At 39.9% G+C, this 19,901-nt stretch overlaps 1 protein-coding gene and 1 long non-coding RNA gene across 3 annotated transcripts in view; one reads left to right on the plus strand and one right to left on the minus strand.

Annotated features, from left to right (window-relative positions):
- The window catches only part of LOC109919260 (ATR interacting protein), a 39,244-nt gene extending 38,434 nt beyond the window's left edge, over positions 1-810 (minus strand). For both annotated transcript variants that reach the window (XM_048606199.1, XM_048606201.1), the window contains exon 1: positions 699-810. The gene's annotated coding sequence lies outside the window, so the exon portion shown is untranslated. The remainder of the gene's footprint in view (positions 1-698) is intronic.
- Positions 78-16,149, plus strand: LOC125485092. The gene is made up of 3 exons (XR_007263850.1): positions 78-334; positions 11,661-11,759; positions 16,040-16,149. It is a non-coding gene; the product is annotated as an uncharacterized LOC125485092 (long non-coding RNA).
- The last annotated feature ends 3,752 nt before the right edge of the window (positions 16,150-19,901 follow it).

Genomic DNA, 19,901 nt, shown 5'->3' on the forward strand with positions numbered 1-19,901 from the left:
AACACAGCAGGCCAGGCAGCATCAGAGGAGCAGGAAAGCTCGGGTCATTAGGCCTATTTCTGAAGGAGGGTCCCGACCCAAAACTTTTCTGCTCCTCTGATGCTGCCTGGTCTGCTGTGATCCTCCAGCTTCACAGTGTTATCTCTGACTCCAGTATCTGCAGTTCTTGCTATCTCTGGGATACGTTGATGCTCCAAAACGGCTTTTCTTCCCGCTGCCGAGGCACCAAGGGAAGACCTCGTCGTTTGTATTTGAAGACGCACCCCAGGGCAAAGAGATTCTACACTGATTTATCAAACAGGTTGACGGCAGCTGAGAAATCAAGTAAAATAGAGTAAGATCATTAGAAATAGGAGCGGAATTAGACCATTCGATGCACTGAGTCTGCTGCATTCCCCATTTATAAGCTCATGGTTGTCAGATTGTGGCCCGAAATTCATTTGCCTGCCCGGCCGTCTATCACACTTGAGTCCCTTGTCAATCAAAAACCTGTTTAACTCAAATTTGAATATATTCCATATCTCCACTGTTGTCTTTGGAATTCCAAAGATTCACAATCATCTAAAATAATTAAGAAATTCCTCCTCATCTGCGTCTCAACTGGAATATCTTATTTTTTTACTCCCCCAGAAGTATTCTGAGTAGAAATGCTCCCCCACTATCCACTCTCTCAAAGCTGTTATTATCAGTCCGATTACCTCTTAGTTTTCTAAACGTTTAGAGTACTCCAACGAATATAGACACAGCCAGCTTAACCTTTGCTGTATAGGGGTCTGTAAGGGTTAATACTGCGATATTACATAAGCACCACCCATTAGCGAGAGGATAAAAGGTTTAAATAAACAATATTACTGCGGCTCTATTTCGAGGTGTACAAGATGAGTTAGACCAGAATGTGTCATTCGTATGTTTTACTGATTTTTCCATCTGAGTGTGACAACATGGACTTGTGGACACAACAGTTTAGGATCTCAAAGGAGTAAGACTTAATATCTGGCCATCCTCAAAGTCTCTGTATCAATGTGTACCATATCAATGCAAACTAACCAGTTGGAAACATACAATAAATGATATCTTGTCAACTACAAAAGATTCTTCTGGTAAGAATAAGAAGTGTGTTTCTTTGCCACTCTAGACCAAACAGGCCCAGTAACTGCCTACATTAAAAGAGGATGTTGGTGGCAACCTTCATGGTGAGGAGTGGTTCATACAGTGTAATGAGGTGGCATGTTCATACAACACTTTCCTCATCAGACAATTACTTCATTCCAGGAATCAGCCTGAGGAACTTTCTTTGAATTAATTCCAATGAAAATATATATCTTGTATTAAAATTAGAATTAGGTTTATTGTCACATACTCAAGTACAGAGATACGTGAGCTAAAAGTGTATAAAGTCACCATTTCCGGCACTATCTAATGTACAGAGATACCTAGGTATGAAATCTTAAGTATAAGTTAGAAAAATGAAAGCATAAAGTTAAAAGATCAGCATTGCAGTCCTTACAAAGCTAAGTACAAAGATACCTAGGTACAAAATCTTAGATATAAATTAGAAAAATAAGGAAATAAAGGTAAAAGTCTTTCCGGAGCAGGGAGTCCACACTGGGTTTCTCCTCGAGGCCGGGAGTCTGCGTTGGGCTTTCTCGAGGCCAGGAGTCCATGATGGGTTTTCCCAAGAAGACCGGGATTCCATGCCGGGATTAAAGAGATCAAAACTGCATTCCAGGTGCAGAATGTGTCAAAGCCCTGTATTGTTGTAGTAAGATTTAGATACTTTTATACTCCATCATTTTTCAAAAAGATATTTAATTTGTATTCCTAAAAATCCACTGGGATGTTTCCAGAATCTAGGGAATTTTGGAAAATTCCAACCAGTGCATCCAGTATCTCTGCAGTCATTTCCTTTAAGTCTCTAGGATGTGGGCCATCAATCTAGGGTCTTGTGAGCTTCTAATCTCCTCAGTTTTTGAGGTATTTTGTCTCACATAATCAGGGGAGGTGATGGCATGGTGATGCTGTGGCTAGACTGGTAATCTAGAGCCTCAAGGCTAATGCTGTAGGAATATGAGTTCATATCCCACTGTGGCAGTTGGTGAAATTTGAATGGAGTTTTGAAAAAATCTGGATTTGTAAAAGCTAGCTCAATAGTGACCGTGCAGCCACTGTTGATTGTCCTAAAATGTCACCTGGTTGACTATGCCCTTTGGTAATAGAAAGCTGCTAACCTTATCTGGCCTGGCTACACTTGACTTCAGATCCAAAGAAATATAGTTGACTCTTAAATGCCTTCTGAATTGCACTTGAGAATCAATCAGATAATGGGCAAAAAATGCTGGCCTTGCCAATGGGACCCACATTCCATGTAAGGATAGATAAAGTTGTGATTGTTTTGAGCCCCTGTCTCCCATTTTGCCTCTTGATTATCTACTATTCTTTGGATGCTAACAGAGTCTTCCACTACAGAATCCCTGTTCAAAGTTTCTGTCATTTCCTTGTTTTACATAGAAGATAGGAGTAGGATTAGGCCCTTCGACTCCTCAAACCTGCTTTGCTTTTCAATATGGTCATGGCAGATCACTGAATTCATTACCCTAAGCCTGCCTTGTCCCCATATCCCTTGATCCCTTTATCCACAACAGCTATGTTTCGGCCTTAACCATTTTCTGTGGTAGTAAATTTCACAGGCTCACCACTCTGGGTGAAGAAATTTATCCTCATCTCAATCCTAAAAGGTTTACCCCTTATCTTATGACCCCTGGTTCTGGATTCCCCCATCATTGGGAATAACCTTCCTGCATCCAACCTGTCTGGTCTGTTAGAATTTTACAAGGTTCTATGATATTCTTCCTCATTCTTCTAAACTGCAGTGAATACAATCCTAACTGACTGAATCTCTTCTCATATGTCAGTCTTGCCATCCCAGGAATCAATTTGGTAAACCTTCACTGCGCATCCTCTATAGCCAGAACATCCTTTTTCAGATAAAGAACCCAAAACTGCACACAATATTCCAGGTGTGGCCTCAGCAATGTCCAGTATAATTGCACCCAAGACATCCCTGCTCCTGTACTCAAATCTTCTCACCATGAAGGCCAATGTACAGCTTGTCTTCTTTAATGCCAGCTGCCCCCACTCACTTACTTTCAGCAAATGGTGCATGAGGACACCCAGGTCTCATTGAACATTGCCTTTTCTGAATTTATTGCCATTCAAATAATCTTTCTTCCTATTTTCCATTCAAATCTGCCTTCCTATTTTCCACTATTAATTCCACAGTCTCAGACTCCAAAGAATCAACACTCACTTTAGCTGCTTTCTTCTTTTCTATAATTAAAGAAGCTTATTTTTCTTATTATTTCACGAGATGTGGGTGTCACTGACAAAACCAACATTTGCTTCCCATTCCTAATTACCTTTGTACTAAATGACTTGATCATCCATTTCAAACACATTGCTGTGGATGTGGAGTGACGTAAAAGCCAGACCAGGAAAGGGTACAGACTTTCTTTGTGATGGGGAAGCCACTGGAAACTATTCTGATGGACAGAATTAATCTGTACTTGGAGAGACAAGAATTAATTAAGAACAGTCAGCATTTTTTTTTAAGGCGATGTCACGTTTGACCAATTTGACTGAATTTTTTGATGAGGTGAGTACGTGTAGATGAGGACAATTCATTTGATCTAGTCTACTTAGACTTCAGAAAGACTTTTGATATGGTTCTGCATGGAGACTGATAGTGAAGATCATGAGATCCAAGGAAATTTGGATAATTGGATCCAGAATTTGCTAAGCGGCAAGAAGCAGAGGGTGATGGTCTAGCAGTGTTTTCGTGACTGGAATCCTGTGTCCATTGGGGCTCCATAGGGATCAGTGATGGGGTCAGGGTGGTAAATAGGAGGATAACCTTAGATTACAGGAGGATATGGTTTGGTCAGTTGGGCTGATCAGTCACAAATGGAATTCAATCAGGATAACTACGAGGTGATGCACTTGGGTAGGATAGACAAGGCATGAAAATACATGATGAATGGTAGGACGGAGAGAAAAGTAGTTGATCAGAGGGTCTTTGGTGAGTGCGTCCATTGGTCCCTTAAGGTAGTAGGACACATCGATAAAGTGGTTAAAAAGGCAGGACGGATATCTGCCTTTATTAGCGGAGGCATAGGTTATGGTGGAACTGTATAAAATTTTGGTTAGACCACGGCTAGAGTATTATGTGCAATTCTGGAATCCACATTATGGGATTAGACTGGAGACGGTGCAGAAGAAATTTATCAGAATGTTACCTGGGCTGGAAAGTTCTACTTACCAATAGAGATTGGATAGACTGGGGTTCTATTCCTTGGAGCAGAGGAGGCTGAGGGGAGCTATGACGGTGAAGTATAAAATTATGAGGAGCATAGACAAGGTAGACAGAAACAAACTTTTCCCGTCATTGGAGAGATCAGTGCTAGCGGGCACAGACTTAGGGTAAGGGACAGGAGGTTTAGAACATGCGAGAAAAAAATTTCACTCAGAGGATGATGGCAATCTGCAACTCACTGCCCATAGACATAAATGTAGAAAGATGTTCCCTCTTGTCGGACAACCGAGAACTAGAGGTCATAGTTTTAGGATAAAGGGTGACAGATTTCAAACAGTGATGAGGTGAAATTACTTCACTCAAAGGGTCATGAATCTGTGGAATTCACTACCCCCAGAGTGTAGTGGACGTGGGACATTGAGAAAACTTATTGAGGAGATACAACAAATTTTTAATAAGCAATATATATGGGTGGAAATTCCAAATAAGAAAGGGAAAGATTACTTTGAAAGGATTGTACTATAGGCCCCTCAATAGTAAGAGCGAAATTGAGAAACAAATATGCAGGGAGATCTCATGTATATGTAACCATAATAAGGTTGTTACAATGGAGGAGTTTTCATTTTCCAAACACTGACTGAGGCTACCATAGTGTTAAAGGTTTGGATGGTGAAGAATTTATCAAACGTGTTCAAGAAAATTTTCTTTATCAATATGTGGATGTTCCTACTAGAGAAGGACCAAAACTAGACATTCATTTGGGCAATAAGGCAGGGTAGGTGACAGAAATAAAAATGGGGGAGCACTTTGGGTCTAGTGATCATAATTCTACTGGTTTCAAAATGGTTATGGAAAAGAAGAAGCCATCCATAAAAGTTTAAATTTTTAATTAGAGTAAGGCAAATTTCAATGGTACGAGACAAGAGCTTTCAAAAATTGATTGGAGTAGACTGTTCGCAGGTAAAAGAATGTCTGAGAAATCGGAGGTGTTCAAGAGTGTGATGAAGAAAGTTCAGAGACATTTTATTCCTGTTAGAGTGAAAGTTAAGGCTGGTAAGACTAAGGAACAATGGATGAATAAAGATATAGAGGTTCTAGTCAAGAATAAAAGAGTATCTTATTTTAGATATAGCCAACTTCATTCAATTGAATCTCTTAATCAATATAAAGAGTGTAGGAGTGTTTCTAAGGTTTTAGAGTAGATTTGTAGTTCAGTTGTGGATGTTGTTGTTGGTTGGCTCACCGAGCTGGTTCGTTGTTTTTCCGCAGACGTTTCATTACCCTGCTGGGTAACATCATCAGTGCAGCCTCCGATGAAGTGTTGTTGTGTTTTCCCGCCTGTTATTTGAGCTCTGGAGTCCATTGAACTGGATTACCTCACTTCCAGTTTTCCTTCGCAATGGAGTGTATATGGGGTCAAGCTCTATGCGTTTGTTGATGTTTGAAATCTAAGAATGTAGGGCCACTTGAAGATCAAGGAGGTTGTCTTTGTGTTGAACCCCAGGAAATGGGAGAGATGCTAAATGAATATTTTGCTTCAGTTTTTTTCTGTGGAGAAAGAAATGGAGTCTGGAGAATGCAGAGAAATAAACTTTGTTGTTTTAAAAATTTTTCACATTATAGAAGAGGATGTTTCGGGAGGTCTTAGGGAATGTAAAGATGGATAAACCTCCAGGACCTGATCTAATGTATTCAAGAACATTGTAGGAAGAAAGGGAGGAAATTACAAGACCCATTGCAGAAATATTTGCATCATCTATAACTACGGGTGAGGTGCTTGATAACTGGAGTGTGACTAATATTGTACTTTTGTTTAAGAAAGGTTGTAAGGAGAGACTGGGGAACTATAGACCTGTGAATCTGACTTTGGGTGTGGGTAAATTGTTGGAGGTGATTATAAATGATGGGATTTATGGACATTTAGAGAGGCAAAAATTAATTAGATATAGTCAGCATGGTTTTGTTCATAGAAAATCGTGTCTCACAAACTTGATTGAGTTTTTTGAAGAAGTTACCAAAAAGATTCATGGTGGCAGAGAAGTAGACATTGTTTATTTGGATTTTAGTAAAGCCTTTGGAAAGGTCCCACATTGCATACTAATTAGTAAAGTTAGGTCACACGGGATTCAGGGTGAGCTTGCCAAATGGATACATAATTGGCTTAACAGCAGTAGACAGAGAGTAATGATGGAGGGTTGCTTTTTGTCCTAGAGACTTGTGACCAGCGGTGTTCCAAAGGGATTGGTTCTGGCTCCTCAGAGATAGCAAGAACTGCAGATGCTGGAGTCAGAGACAACACAGTGTGGAGCTGGAGGAATACAGTCGGCCAGGCAGCATCAGAGGAGCAGCAAAGTTGATGTTTCGAGTCGGGACCCTTCTATGATATGGGCCAAGAGCAGGCAGATGGGACTAGTTTAGTTTGGGATTATTTTTGGCATGGACTGGTTGGACCAAAGGGTCTATTTCCATGCTGTATGACTCTATAACGGATTGAAGGTTTGGGGAGAGCGGGTGGAAAAGTGCAGTTGAGGCCAAGATGAAATCATCCATGGTTATATTGAATGGTGGAACAAGCTTGAAGGGCTGTGATGTCTACTCCTGCTCTTAGTTCTTATATTCTTAGACCTATAGGGCGGAAGGGGCAGAAACATAACATCTTAAAAGTATTTAGATGTGCACTTGCAATACCAACACATACAAGGCTATCAGCCAAGTGTTGGAAAATGGGATTAGGATAGATAGGTGCTTGTTTTTGACTGCATGGACTGGATGGGCCGAAGGGCCTTTTTCTGTGCTGTAGACCTCAATGACTCTAATTCATCCCTGTTGATACCTGTGCAATGCACATTCAGATATAGAATTTTTAATTCCATCTTTTTTCCATTTTTCCTTTCTCTAGCTTTATTTATTGGTACCCTGATATACACTTTTCCCATTCCTGTTGCAGTCTGGTTATTATTCACTGTTCTGGTGACCTGTTCTATGGCTTTGACCTTTCCAATCTCCCTTCACAAAAACCCACCACCACACCATGACCTCCCTCACTATGTAGTTTTCTGCAGGCCGAAAACAATTACCAGGATATTGGTCCCACAGGTATAGATTCCACTTTCCCTAGTACAGTGCCCATAAATCAAAAGTCACTTTTATGCACACCAATTTTTGAGACACGCATTCAGCTCCCCAAACTTATTTGCTGATATGTGCAAATTATCACATGGCTCAGGTACTAATCCAGAGATGTTACCTGTGTGTTGCTGCTCCTGTCACCTCTTTTTCATGACATCAATACGTTGGTGTTGGTTGAGTCTGACATCACCATGTGTTGCTGTTCACCATCTCAAAAAACTTGCACAAAACAATGTAAAAGTTGGAAGCCCGAAACAAAAAACAGAAAATGATGAAAATATTCAACAATTCAGTTTGAATCTATGAAGGAAAAGACATCTAAATATACCTGCTGTGAACAGTTTGTTAGCACTATGTGGCTAGAGATCATCCTTAATTGCATGAAATAATGAGGAAAATAGGCCTCCTCAAGGCTGCTCTGTAAAGATAAAATGCTGCATTAGAAAATGAAGAATTGTTCAAACTACTGTAATCTTTGCATTGTAATCTTGAACTTGCAAAAGAAGAATGTGGGTTGTGATTGCAAAAGCACAAGTGAGATTGTTACAAGGACAAATAGAGACAGTACATTTGTGCTAAACTGTTGAAAATAATGAACTGTCAAAGCATTCAAATCAAATGGGCCATGATTATGGCTCAAAATAACACGAGGACGAATTCCAATTATAAATACTTTACATTTAATTACAGACAACATTGTCATTGTCTATTGGTATGATCAAGGAAAGCAGACTAAGGCCACTTTATTATCTCAGTTCTTGGAAAAGTGTAAGTACGTAGTTTCCGTATTTTGCAATATATGCTAAGAAAGTTACTAAAGTATTGTGAAATTGATTGGCCAACTGGAGCATACAAGAGTCTCAATCATCCATTTTAGGAAAAGCTCCTGCATCAAGTGCCACACAGGAATGTGACAGACTAATGGCTAGACTTTGCCAGGAAAAGGAATCTGATGGTATAGATCGTACCTTTTGAAAGCTGACACATTCAGCACCCTTCTTGAACTGCCACTGTCCATTTGATGTAGGTATACCCATGATGTGATTAATAAGCGGGTTACAGGGTTTTTGACCAACTTACCCTGAAGGAACAATGATATGTTTCCAAGTCAGGATGGGGAGTCCAAAATGCATTCTACTTCAGACCACGTGTTGTGTATTTGTGTCAGTATGGTGGACTGTCACTTCAAGAATCTGATCACATGATGTAAAGATGATGTCAATAGTCAGTTAGGACAGGAAACAGCTCAGTCCTTACGTGAACATTTTCTACTTCAAACAAGTAGACAAGATTCTGGTACCAGCAGGACAAGTTAAGAAACTAGAAGTTCCATACCAAGCAGGATGTCTCCTATAGGGAATAATGGTCATCATTCTTCCACAGGTAAGGAAATAAGTATTAAATCAACTAAATGAAGATCACTTTGACATTGTCAGAATGAAAGAGATAGTTATTTTTGGTTGCCAGGCTTCAACACCAAAATTGAGAAGAAGGCAGGAATTTGTGCAGCTTGCACAAGCGTTCATCTCTGTTAGCACCATTACACCATGGAAATGGCCAGAAAGGCTACGGCAAAGAGTCCATAGAGACTAGCTTTTGAAAGGATTCATTATGGTTGACTACCAATTGGCCTGATGTTGCCATCATGAGGACAACACCTTTGGAGAAAATCATTGAAAGATTGGGGGAGATCTTTGCGAGGTTTAGCTGTTCAGAACAATTACTGGTCCACAAATTGATAATGTTCCACAGTTTATATCACTGGAGTTTATAGACTATCTAAAGAAGAACAGAATTCAACATTCCGAACAGCTCCTTATCACTCAGACACAAATGGTCTGGCAGAAAGGTTTGTTCAGACAGTGTAACATCCCTCAAGGATAACTCAAGAACAAGGATCACTATTCATAAGACTGATCCAACATACCAGAACACAACCCACTCAATGACTCAAAGTCCTCCAGCATTGCTCATGATAAAGCATCAGTTGTGTGCAGCATTTGATTTGCTAAAAACACCCATGACAAAATACATAGTTGACAAGAAACAATAGGGTCGTGTTTTCTAACAAGAGAACAAGGCAAAAAGTGACATTTTCCAAAAAGGTCAAGAAGTGTTGGCAAGGAATTACATCGCTGGCAAGAAGTAGGTACCGGCCATTATTATAGCACAGGCTGAATCAGTGTCCTACACCGTACAGATGGCCATTTTGGACAGGAAGCAGTTTAGTCCAACCTTGCTGCCTGGAGAATAAATAATTCCATAATAAAGCTCTTGCTGATTAACCCCTTGGCCTCCTGGTCCTTCTTGGAACATAACACCATGAATAGCCACAAATCCACAACAAACCTATGATATCTTTAGTTTGTATTTGCCTTTGTCCTGTAAATATCTCAAACTAAGCATTGTTTTTAAGTTCGAAAAAGACATCTGTTCTGTCCTATTTACAGTTACAATGCTTTAACCAATAACAGAAACATAGGAAAGAATATTTTTGAAATCTGAGATAGTAAGAACTGCTGACACTGGAGTCAGAGATAACACAGTGACGTTTGGGTCCCCGACCCGAAAGGTCAGCTTTCCTGCTCCTCTGATGCTGCCTGTCCTGCTGTGTTCCTCCAGCTCCACACTGTATTATTGAAATCTGAGTCACTTTATCCAAACTACAATCAATGCATTCATTTGAAAGGCAAGTTCAAAGAGCACATTTTCTAGATCCATGCATATGGCAAGGTAACTGACAGTTAGTGATCATGAATCAGAGAATCATGGACCCATTTTGATAATCCACCAGTTGAAATGATTATGTTTCACTCTATGAGAAATGATGAATTAGTCTCAAACCCTAATGAAAGGATGACTGAAAAATGGATGGACGTAGTCGGTGGCACAAGATGGTGGCAGAGTAGCACTCCTAAGCTGGAGCTCATCCGCTCCATCTGTTTATTTTCTTCTTTTTATCTCTCTTTTCATGCTTTTTTTTCTTTCTCTTTTTAACCTTCTTCCCACGGGCTCTATGGGAAGTGTCCAGGGTGAAAACCAGCCTCAGCATGGTCTCGAACTTCCGCCCTCAGTGTGGAATCAAATTCCCGGCCTCAGCGTGGACTTGAACCCCTGGCCTCAGCATGAACCCGATTCGCATCCTCAGCATGGACTCGAACTTCTGCCCTCAGCGTGGACTCTAACTCCTGGCCTCAGCTTGGACTCGAACACCTGGCCTCAGTGTGCACTCGAACTCCTGGCCTCAGTGTGCACTCAAACTCATGGCCTCAGTGTGTACTTGAGCTCCTGGCCTCAGTGTGGACTCAAACTTCTGCCCCCAGCATGGACTCTAACTCCTGGCCTCAGCGTGGACTCTAACTCCTGGCCTCAGCATGGACTCGAACTCCTGGCCTCAGTGTGGACTCGAACTTCTGCCCTCAGCATGGACTCTAATTCCTGGCCTCAGCATGGACTCTAACTCCTGGTCTCAGCGTGGACTTGAACTCCGGGCCTCAGTGTGGTCTTGAGCTCCGGGCCTCAGTGTGGACTCGAGCTCCGGACCTCAGTGTGGAATTGAACTCCTGGCCTCAGTGTGGACTCAAACTACTGGCCTCAGCGCGGATGCCAACGTTTGGCCTTAGCCTGGACTTGAACTCCTGACCTCAGCATGGATTTAAACTCTCGGTCTGGCGCCGGGCGCGGTCTGGCTTGGAAAGAATGTTATTCTGAAATCTTATTTCACTATTTTTCTAATTTATTGCTGAACTTTTTATTTCTTTATTTTTCTCATTCTTTTTCCCAAAGAATTTGTACTTAAGAATCTGGACCGAAGAAGGTGCCATAAGTAGCGACTTGTAAACTTTTCACTGTACTCATGTGAGTACATGTGTCAACGAAAGCTAATTCTAATTCTAATCACTACACATAAAAGCATTGCATCAGCAAGATTTTTTCAATCTGTACGTAAACGTAAATCTGGGCTAATTAATAAAAATTAATTTAAAAATTAGAAGGCAATAATTTGCAATCACTTTAGAAACAGGTTTGTAAGAGTAAAGAAAAAACGAAAAGAAAACCTTCACAATTTTACAATATTCTGCTTCTAGAAGCTAAATAAACTTTAGTTGGCCTGCCTGAATTTAGTTAATAATTATACTTTGTGATTTTTAAAGTTTGACTTCAACAGCAGAATAAAATATAATCCAACACATAATTTGATCTCCTTTTATCCAATTTACAGTGAGTAACATGACATGTCATCTACTAATGGATAAAGAATGGAAGTGCAGTAGGGTGATGCACCGACAAGAATGGAAGAAAAACCAAGTCAGCCTGGCAGGTAGAGCATTTATAATAAATTAAAGCACAAGGGAACATGGCAAAGGTGGATTATATTTATTTTAATGCAATGAGTGTTGTGAGTAAGGCAGATGAATTAAGGATGTAGATTAACACATGGGAATATAATACAATTCCTGTCATGTAAACATGGTTAAGGGTAGGCCAAGTCTGACAGTTCAATGTTCCAGGAAATAGAAACTTTAGGTGAGATAGGGAATTGTAAAACATGAGATGGTGTTACACTTTTGATCATGGATTGAAGAGAGCTGATATCTTAGAAGATTTTTCAAGTTAGGCTATACAGGTAGAACTTAACAAAATGTTGTATATTTTAGTTGTATATTTGGTGGAACAGACTTGATGGGCTGAAGGGCCTCTTCTGTACTGCATAATTCAATGAAAAAGGGGAAATCACATTTCTGGGAGTGTACAAAAGACCCCTAATCAGGGAGAGATAAAAAGATAGATTGGAGGCAAATTCAGAGAAGTATAAAAATAATAGACTAATATTAGAAGAAAATTTCAACTTCCTCAATATTGACTAGAATAGACAAAGTGTGAAAGGCCTAGAAGGAGCAGAATTATGAAGGAGGGCTTTTTCTGGCACCACGCAGAAAGTCTTGAAAGAGAGGGAATGGTCTAGATCTAATTTTAGAAACAAAGGCAGGAAAGTGGTAAAGGTGTTGGCGGGTTTGGGGAGAGGAATTAAAGTGACCATAATTTAGTAAGGTTAAATGTAATTATGGGAAAGGACAAAGAAGTGGAAAATAGAGAACTAATGGGACCGAAGACCAAAAGGTTCCCTGGACCTGATCAGATGCTTCCTAGATAGTGAATGCACTGGTAATAATCTTCCAGGAATCCTTAGATTCTGGAAAACTCTGAGAGGATTGGAATAGCCAATATAACGCCTTTAAGTAGAAAGGGAAGGAAACAAAAAACAGGTAGCTAAAGGCCAGTTAACATCTGTTATTTTGAAATTGTCAACATTTGTTGTAAAGGATGTAATAACAGAGCATTTTAAAATGCAAAATATGATCAAGCAGAGTCAGCATGACTTCATGAAGGGAAATCATACCTGACAAATTTACCAGAATTACCTGAGGAGGTAACAAGCAGGACAGATAAAGGGGAAGCTGTGGACATAATCGATAATGTATATTCAGAAGGTATTTGATAAGGTAGCACACATTAGTCTATTTATTAAGTAAAAGCTCATGGTGTTAGAGGTTGTATGTTAACATGGATAGAGAATTGGCTAAATAATAGAAGACAGAGTTGGGATAAGGGAGGCTTTTTAGTATGGCTACCTGCAAATTGTGGTGTGCCACAGGGATCAGTGCTGAGGCCACAATTATTCACAGCAATGCCTTAGATGAGAATAGTGAGTATATTAAAGCCAAGTTTGCAGATGATACAAAAACAGGTGGGAAGGCAAGTGGTGAGAATGGCACAGAGTCTGAAGAAACATATAGATAGGTTAAGCGAGTAGAAAACACTTGGAAAATTGAATATCGGGAAATATGAGGTTAAGCGCTCTGGCAGGAAGACTAGAGGAGCTGATTATTTAAATGGAACAAGACTGCAGAAAGCTATGGAAGAGAGTGATCAGGATTCGTTGTCTATAAGACAGCACCCAAGTTCAATGGTAATATGGAAGGTAAATGAAATGTTGGTCTATATTTCAACGAGAATCAAATGTAAAAGTGGTGAGTTTTATTACAACTATACAAGACACAAGTCAGACCACAATGGGAATGCTGTAAAGTTTTTGGATCCTTAAGTCAGGAAAGATATACAGGTATTGGAGGCAGTCCAGAAGAGATTCATTAGACTGATTACAAGGTATGGAGAGACTTTCTTAGGAGGACAGATTGGGTAGATTTGGCCTGTACTCTTTGGAATGTAGAAGATTCCTGAGGCTACTTTATTGAAACTGAAATAACTTCACAGAGGCCAGTATCCCTTCACCAAGTCACCCTTTATTTATACATGGATAGTCCTTGACACTAGTCCAGCTCTCTCAGAGCCAGCTCTTAGAATGTCAGAATGTCTGACACCACTCTTTTTATCTGTCAGCCAGGGCTGATTGGACCAGATTAACAGCCCAATCAGAGAACTCATATTCTCTGATATAGTAAGAACTGCCGTTGCTGGAGTCAGAGATAACACAGTGTGGAGCTGGAGGAACACAGCAGGCCAGGCAGCACCAGAGGAGCAGGAAAGCTGACGTTTCTGGTCAGGACCCTTCTTCAGACCCCATTTTTGAAGAAAACATCAGCTTTCCTGCTCCTCTGGTGCTGTCTGGCTTGCTGTGTTCCTCCAGCTCCATATTGTGTTATCTCATATTCTAAAATGCCCACCTCGCTGACCTCATTACAATTGGTGCAGAACTATTCAGGATTCTTAGGGGACATAACAGGATAAATGTGGAAAGGTTGATTACCCCTGTGCAGAGTCCAGCAACAGAGGGTATAATCTCAGTGTAAGAAGTCTCTCATTCATGACAGAGATGAATTTCTTCTCTCAGAAGCTAGTGAGTCTGTGGAATTCTTTACCTCATAGGCCTGTTGAGGCCGGATCATTAAGTGTATTCGAGGCTGAGGTAGATTTTTAATCAGAAAGGGAATCAAGGGTTATGGGGGAAAGGCAGGAAAGTGGAGTGGAGGATTGTCAAATCAGTCATGATCTCTTTGAAAGGTGGAACAGACCCAAAACTTTGAATGGCCTTCTTCAGTTTCTGTGTCCTATGGTCTTATACAAGTAAAAGTTCTGAATTGAGAGAAGGCTGATTTTAAAATGGGAATACAGAATGTGGCCAAAGTGAATTGGGTGTAGTTGCTTAGAGGAAAATCGACACTACAGTAGAGGTGTAGCTATAAAGCTGTAGAAATAAAGCTCTATGACTTTATAAGTCTTTAACCCACTGCAAGAAAATGCAAAATGGCAGTAACATTGGTAAAAATTAGACAACTAATCGTCATTCTGTATAATATCACATATGCATGCCTTAAAATACAATGATTTCTTCTGACATTTTTGCTGGTCATTTTCATTATTAATATTGCTTTTACCATTTAAATTTATTCATTACACAAAGCCCCACTCAATGGAAATTTGAAACCTTGGGAATTTGAAATTGCAAAGACTTGTTTTGACTTTTGTTATTATTTTTCTGCACAGAAAACGAGCACACTCATTAGAGGTATTGTATTCACAATGTAATCAATCAACTTTTAGCAAAGCCATGTTGCAAGACATAAAATGTTAATGAATAAAATGGGTATTTCAAAATTTCAGTTTGTCAATTAATAAAATATTATACCTTTATCTTAGGTTCTATTGGCAAACACCTGAAAGGTATGAAAAAAATGTAAATGTTGTGATCATTACTTCAGGAAAGGGTTCAAATGTTTGTTAAGTCCAAGTTTTGTCGTGAAGACTTTTTGCTCCTCTTGAAATCGATAACTTATAATTTCACGTGTGCTGACAGTCCACACAAGTAGTATCATGCTTGGGTGGTGTTCTACATTTGCAAACCATAAGTGTGAGAATCAGCAGACTATTCAACAGTGGGAAGACAATTACAGAATAACCTTGCACTTGGCTGATACCCAAACATGTGTTTCCAGTAAAGTTCAATAAATAGAAATTAGAGATGCCAACCCAGATTGATTTTCTCCTTATGTTGCTTAAATGTCACCTAAGCAGAGATCAGCTGACTCAAGCCATTGTTACGACCTGCTAAGGAGAGATAATTCCCCTTTTTTTAACTTCTTTTCATCAGTTGCAACAAATATTTGTATTTATTTTTAGCATGCAGCTTTCACACTTCAATTAAATGTTGAAATCATCAGAATTAAGGAGCCGTTTAGAAGGTTTTCTTGAGTGAAACAAAGAGGAGTTTTATTACCTAACAATCCCAAGAAAAATAATAAAACACAACAAACACACACATACAATCGCAGGTAAAAATGTTCAAACAAGGAATTGATTTAATCCAGACAGAATGAATAAAGGTTGCACAGTTTAAAAGGCCTGGGTGTCCTTGAGATGTTAGATTTTTCATTTTATGCTATAGATGTTTAATTGTCCACCCACACCCTCAGCAGTGGTGAAGTTTATAGATCTCTTTGCATTTTCAGTGAATGGGTATTTCCCCAATTTGCTTTGTTGTGCTGTCAGCTCAGATGATGAGAGAAACAGAGAGAAAGGAAGACTTCTAGCTTTTATTGTTATAAAATTGTTTTCCTGCTCTTTGCTCTGCTGCTCACAAAGCAGCTACAGGGAATCTCCGGATTGTGAACGGGTTCTTTTCTGCAGCACATTCGCAAGTCAATCTGTATGCAAGTCGGAACACAATGTAGGACAATATAAAGGAGCCATTTGTAAGTACGGGAAATATTCATATGTCAGGCCTTTAAAATTACACCCATCTATGAAATTGTATTCATAAGTACCAGTGTTCATAAGTTGGACGTTCGTAAGTCAGGGACGTCCTGTAATGTAATATGCTTTGTTTGTGTATTCCCAAGTCTGGTTTGATTATCTTTCCAAGCTGAATAGTTACCAGCAACCTTTGATACACAATATGTACACTTATGTAAGTGTGAATTACAACAAGATATAATTTTATGATGCTGATTTTGATGGTTTCAGTGGGCAAAACCTTATAGGGGTCTGAAGGACATGGACTATGACAAAACTTGCGGAAAAATTGTGTGAGAAGTTCAGCGAGGCCTAACTTTATGTCAGAAGCAACTTGCTGCATTTATTATGCATCTTCCAGATGTCAAGGCACATTTCTTGTTTGGCAGCAGTCTGCTGTCTATGAACTGGGAATATTGTTTCTTAAGCAGCTTATTACAAACATGTGGACAAGGAACAGGAGTAGGCCAGTCAGTTCTTCAAATTTGCTCCACCATTCAATAAAATCATGACTGATTTGATTTTAACCTCAACTCTATATTCTTGCATATCCCCGATAATCTTCCATCCCCTTGGTAATCAAGAATCTACCTACCTAAGCCTTTAAAATATTTAAAGATTCAGTGTCAACAGTCTTTGGAGGCGTGAAGTTCCAAAGAATTGCAACCGTCTGAGAGAGAGATAAATTGGCAACCCCTTATTTATAAACAATGACTCCTAGTTCTAATTCTCTGACAAGATGAAACATCCTTTCGACATCCACCTGGTCAAGTTCTCTCAGAATCTTATATGTTTCAATTGCGTCACTTCTCACTCTTCTAAACTCCAGAGAAATACAGGCTTATCCTGTCTATCCCTTAACATAGGCAATCCACTCATTCCAGATGATAGTCTAGTAAACCTTCACTGAACAACTTCCAATGTATTAACATCTGTAAATACAGTGATCAGCATTGTACATAGTACTCAAGATGCGGTCTCACCAATGCCTTGTATAACTGAAGCATAATCTCCCTACTCTTGCGTTCAATTCCCTTCACAATAAAACATAGCATTTTATTAGATTTCCTGACTACTTTCTGTACCTGCATACTAACATTCTGTGATTCATGCACTAGGACTCCCAGATCTCTCTGCATCTCAGAGATCTGCAACCTTTCACATTATAAGTAATGTGTTTCTTTTTTTCCTGCCAAACTAGAGAATTTCACACTTTCCAACATTGCACTTCATTTACCAGATCTTTGTCTACTCAGTTGACCTATCTAAAAACTGAAAGAACTGTGGATGCTGTAAATCAGAGACAACTGTTCTGAGGAAGGATCAGTCAATTCTAAAAGTTAACTCTGATTTCTCTTTACAGATACTGCCAGACCTGCTGAGCTTTTCCAGCAATTTCTATTTTTGTCTCAGGTTAACCTATCTATATCGCCCTATAGGCTCCTTGTGTTCTCTTCTCAACTCACTTTCCTATTTTTCTCTTGTGTTATCAGCAAATTCAGCAACCATAACTTCATTCTTTCATCCAAATTTTAAAGATGCGAAGGAGGACAGTTGGAGGCAACATTTGATGTGGTGGTCTCCACGTGGGGTAATGGATGGAAATAGGCTGTTGGGGCAGTGTGAGGTAAAAGGGGCATGCAGCTTCTTGGGTGTATTTGGTTACCAGGCGGAGCCCAGCGCTGACAGTATTCATCATGCACAGTATTCCCTGCTATCATCTGTCATTCTCTAGATGATAACTGCAACAACAAAATGGCTGGGACAATGTCCAAGGTGGGCAGAGTCAGTGTCAGTTTGATGGGTGAAAACGTGGCATCCACATTCACTGAACGCTAGGACATTGAAGGGGCAAATACACGAGGTACGCATCCACAAACTGCAGCTACCTTTAATTTCCAATAATTTATTCACCCATTTGCAATGCACGTGAGTGAACATGCTTTGGGTTCGAATACTGGTCAAAGGTGATTTGCACCATGCCACTGGCACTTGCAAATTTAATGCTGGCATCTCAATGTTGAAGAAGTTAGCAGCAAAGAGTTAAAATGAGGTGAATGCTGGCCAAAAGAATCCTATCACTTAGGAAACTTCCAAGGGTGTGGTGGAAGGAAAAGAACATCACTTCACTATATGTCATGTAAGTGTTACTAGGGATTCTGTGGAATTAAATGATAAGCTGAATGGTTGATGTGAGTTTGGAATGGGGTTGGAGTGCAACAGGCATTCCCTTTTCGATGTCATGTATTGGTCAATCAGCCAATGCGAAACCTTCATCAAGTTGGTACACATGCTGCAAACAGGGCTACAGTGGAGGAGATGATAGGGTTTCAAAAGATGCAGTTCTACCGCTTGGAACTGGGGGCCATTATAGTCTGGATAGAGTGTGCTACATCATTCAGTGGCATGCTGGGCTCTGCACAATTCGGGCACACAAGAAAACAATGTGCTGGATGCTGAGGAGATTGCAGTAACCTTCCAAGGAGAACGTGGCGGACTTTGGGGAAGAGGAAGCTCTCCTTGTGTATGACAGAGCTCAGCTGCATCAGATGCTGCAAGCCAGACAGGAGCTGACTGACACCTGGTTCCAGTAGATGGGAACATCATGAAATATATGATTGTCATTGGTCATAATATTAGCATTCGGTTTGCACTATGGAGGGTGAATTGCAGCTTTTCTTCATTTCTTTTCCGTATGCTTTCACTGGCTGTAAATAAACAATCATGTTTGGAATTGTTTGTGATATTCCCCTGCTTGACAATGGCAAGCTGTGGGTCTATATTTCTCTTTGGGTACAGAGTGGTGGTGACTGAGAGGCGGTGTTTAGATGGGATATAGCTATGGACTGGTAAAATGTATGGCCTGGTGGTTAAACAGCTTCAAGGGCGAGAGAGTGGAATTATATGTACGAAGGAGTGTCAGCCATGATGCTACATGCCGGGAGCAGCTTGATTTTGTGGTTGCTGCGCCATTATATTGCCAATAAGAGGGAATGCCAGATTGCCAATCCTGTCTGGGTACACAGTGGCCTTTTAAGGATGATGGTCTTTTGGTGGACATCCAGTGAGTGGCAAGTTGTTGCAGAAAGATCTCGCAGTAAGATGGGGCAAGAATCAAAGGAGAAGGATGCAACTGGGGGTCAGGTTGATAATTAATGAGTTAGGTTTAGTAAGATATGGCAGGAAATCTTGCCAGACCTTGCAGCAAAAAATTCTGCAAAAAACTCAATAGAACTTAGAAATTAGATTCTGTCAAGTGTCTTCAGATGAAGTAGCAATTTCAATGTAGATGGTTTCATTTATTCTACATTAGTCTCTTGGATTTACCTCACTCTGCACAAGTGATTACATTAGCCTTTTTAATTCAGTGTTTGATCTTTCTTCAAGCCATTTTCTTCCGCAAAAGATCTCAGGGAATACAAACAGATGACAGAAGTTAAAATTTTATATTTCATATTTACTATTATAATTTAATACCATGTTGATAATAGGACTTTCTTCTTCCTTATCAATACGTTTCATTACTATGTTAAAAACTTTGTGCATTTAATCAGCCATCTTTTTCTCAATTGCCTACCCTTTCATCCTGAAGGTGCTGAATCTTTCTGTCGTTCAATTCAATAGACTAATTTTGCTCAGACACAAGATTCGTAGAATCATAGAATAGTTTCAGCACGGAACAAGGGACAGTTGTGTCTGCTCTTGGTAAGTA

The sequence above is a fragment of the Rhincodon typus genome, chromosome 16, assembly GCF_021869965.1.
Source record: "Rhincodon typus isolate 14 chromosome 16, sRhiTyp1.1, whole genome shotgun sequence".
Taxonomy (NCBI): Eukaryota; Metazoa; Chordata; class Chondrichthyes; order Orectolobiformes; family Rhincodontidae; genus Rhincodon; species Rhincodon typus.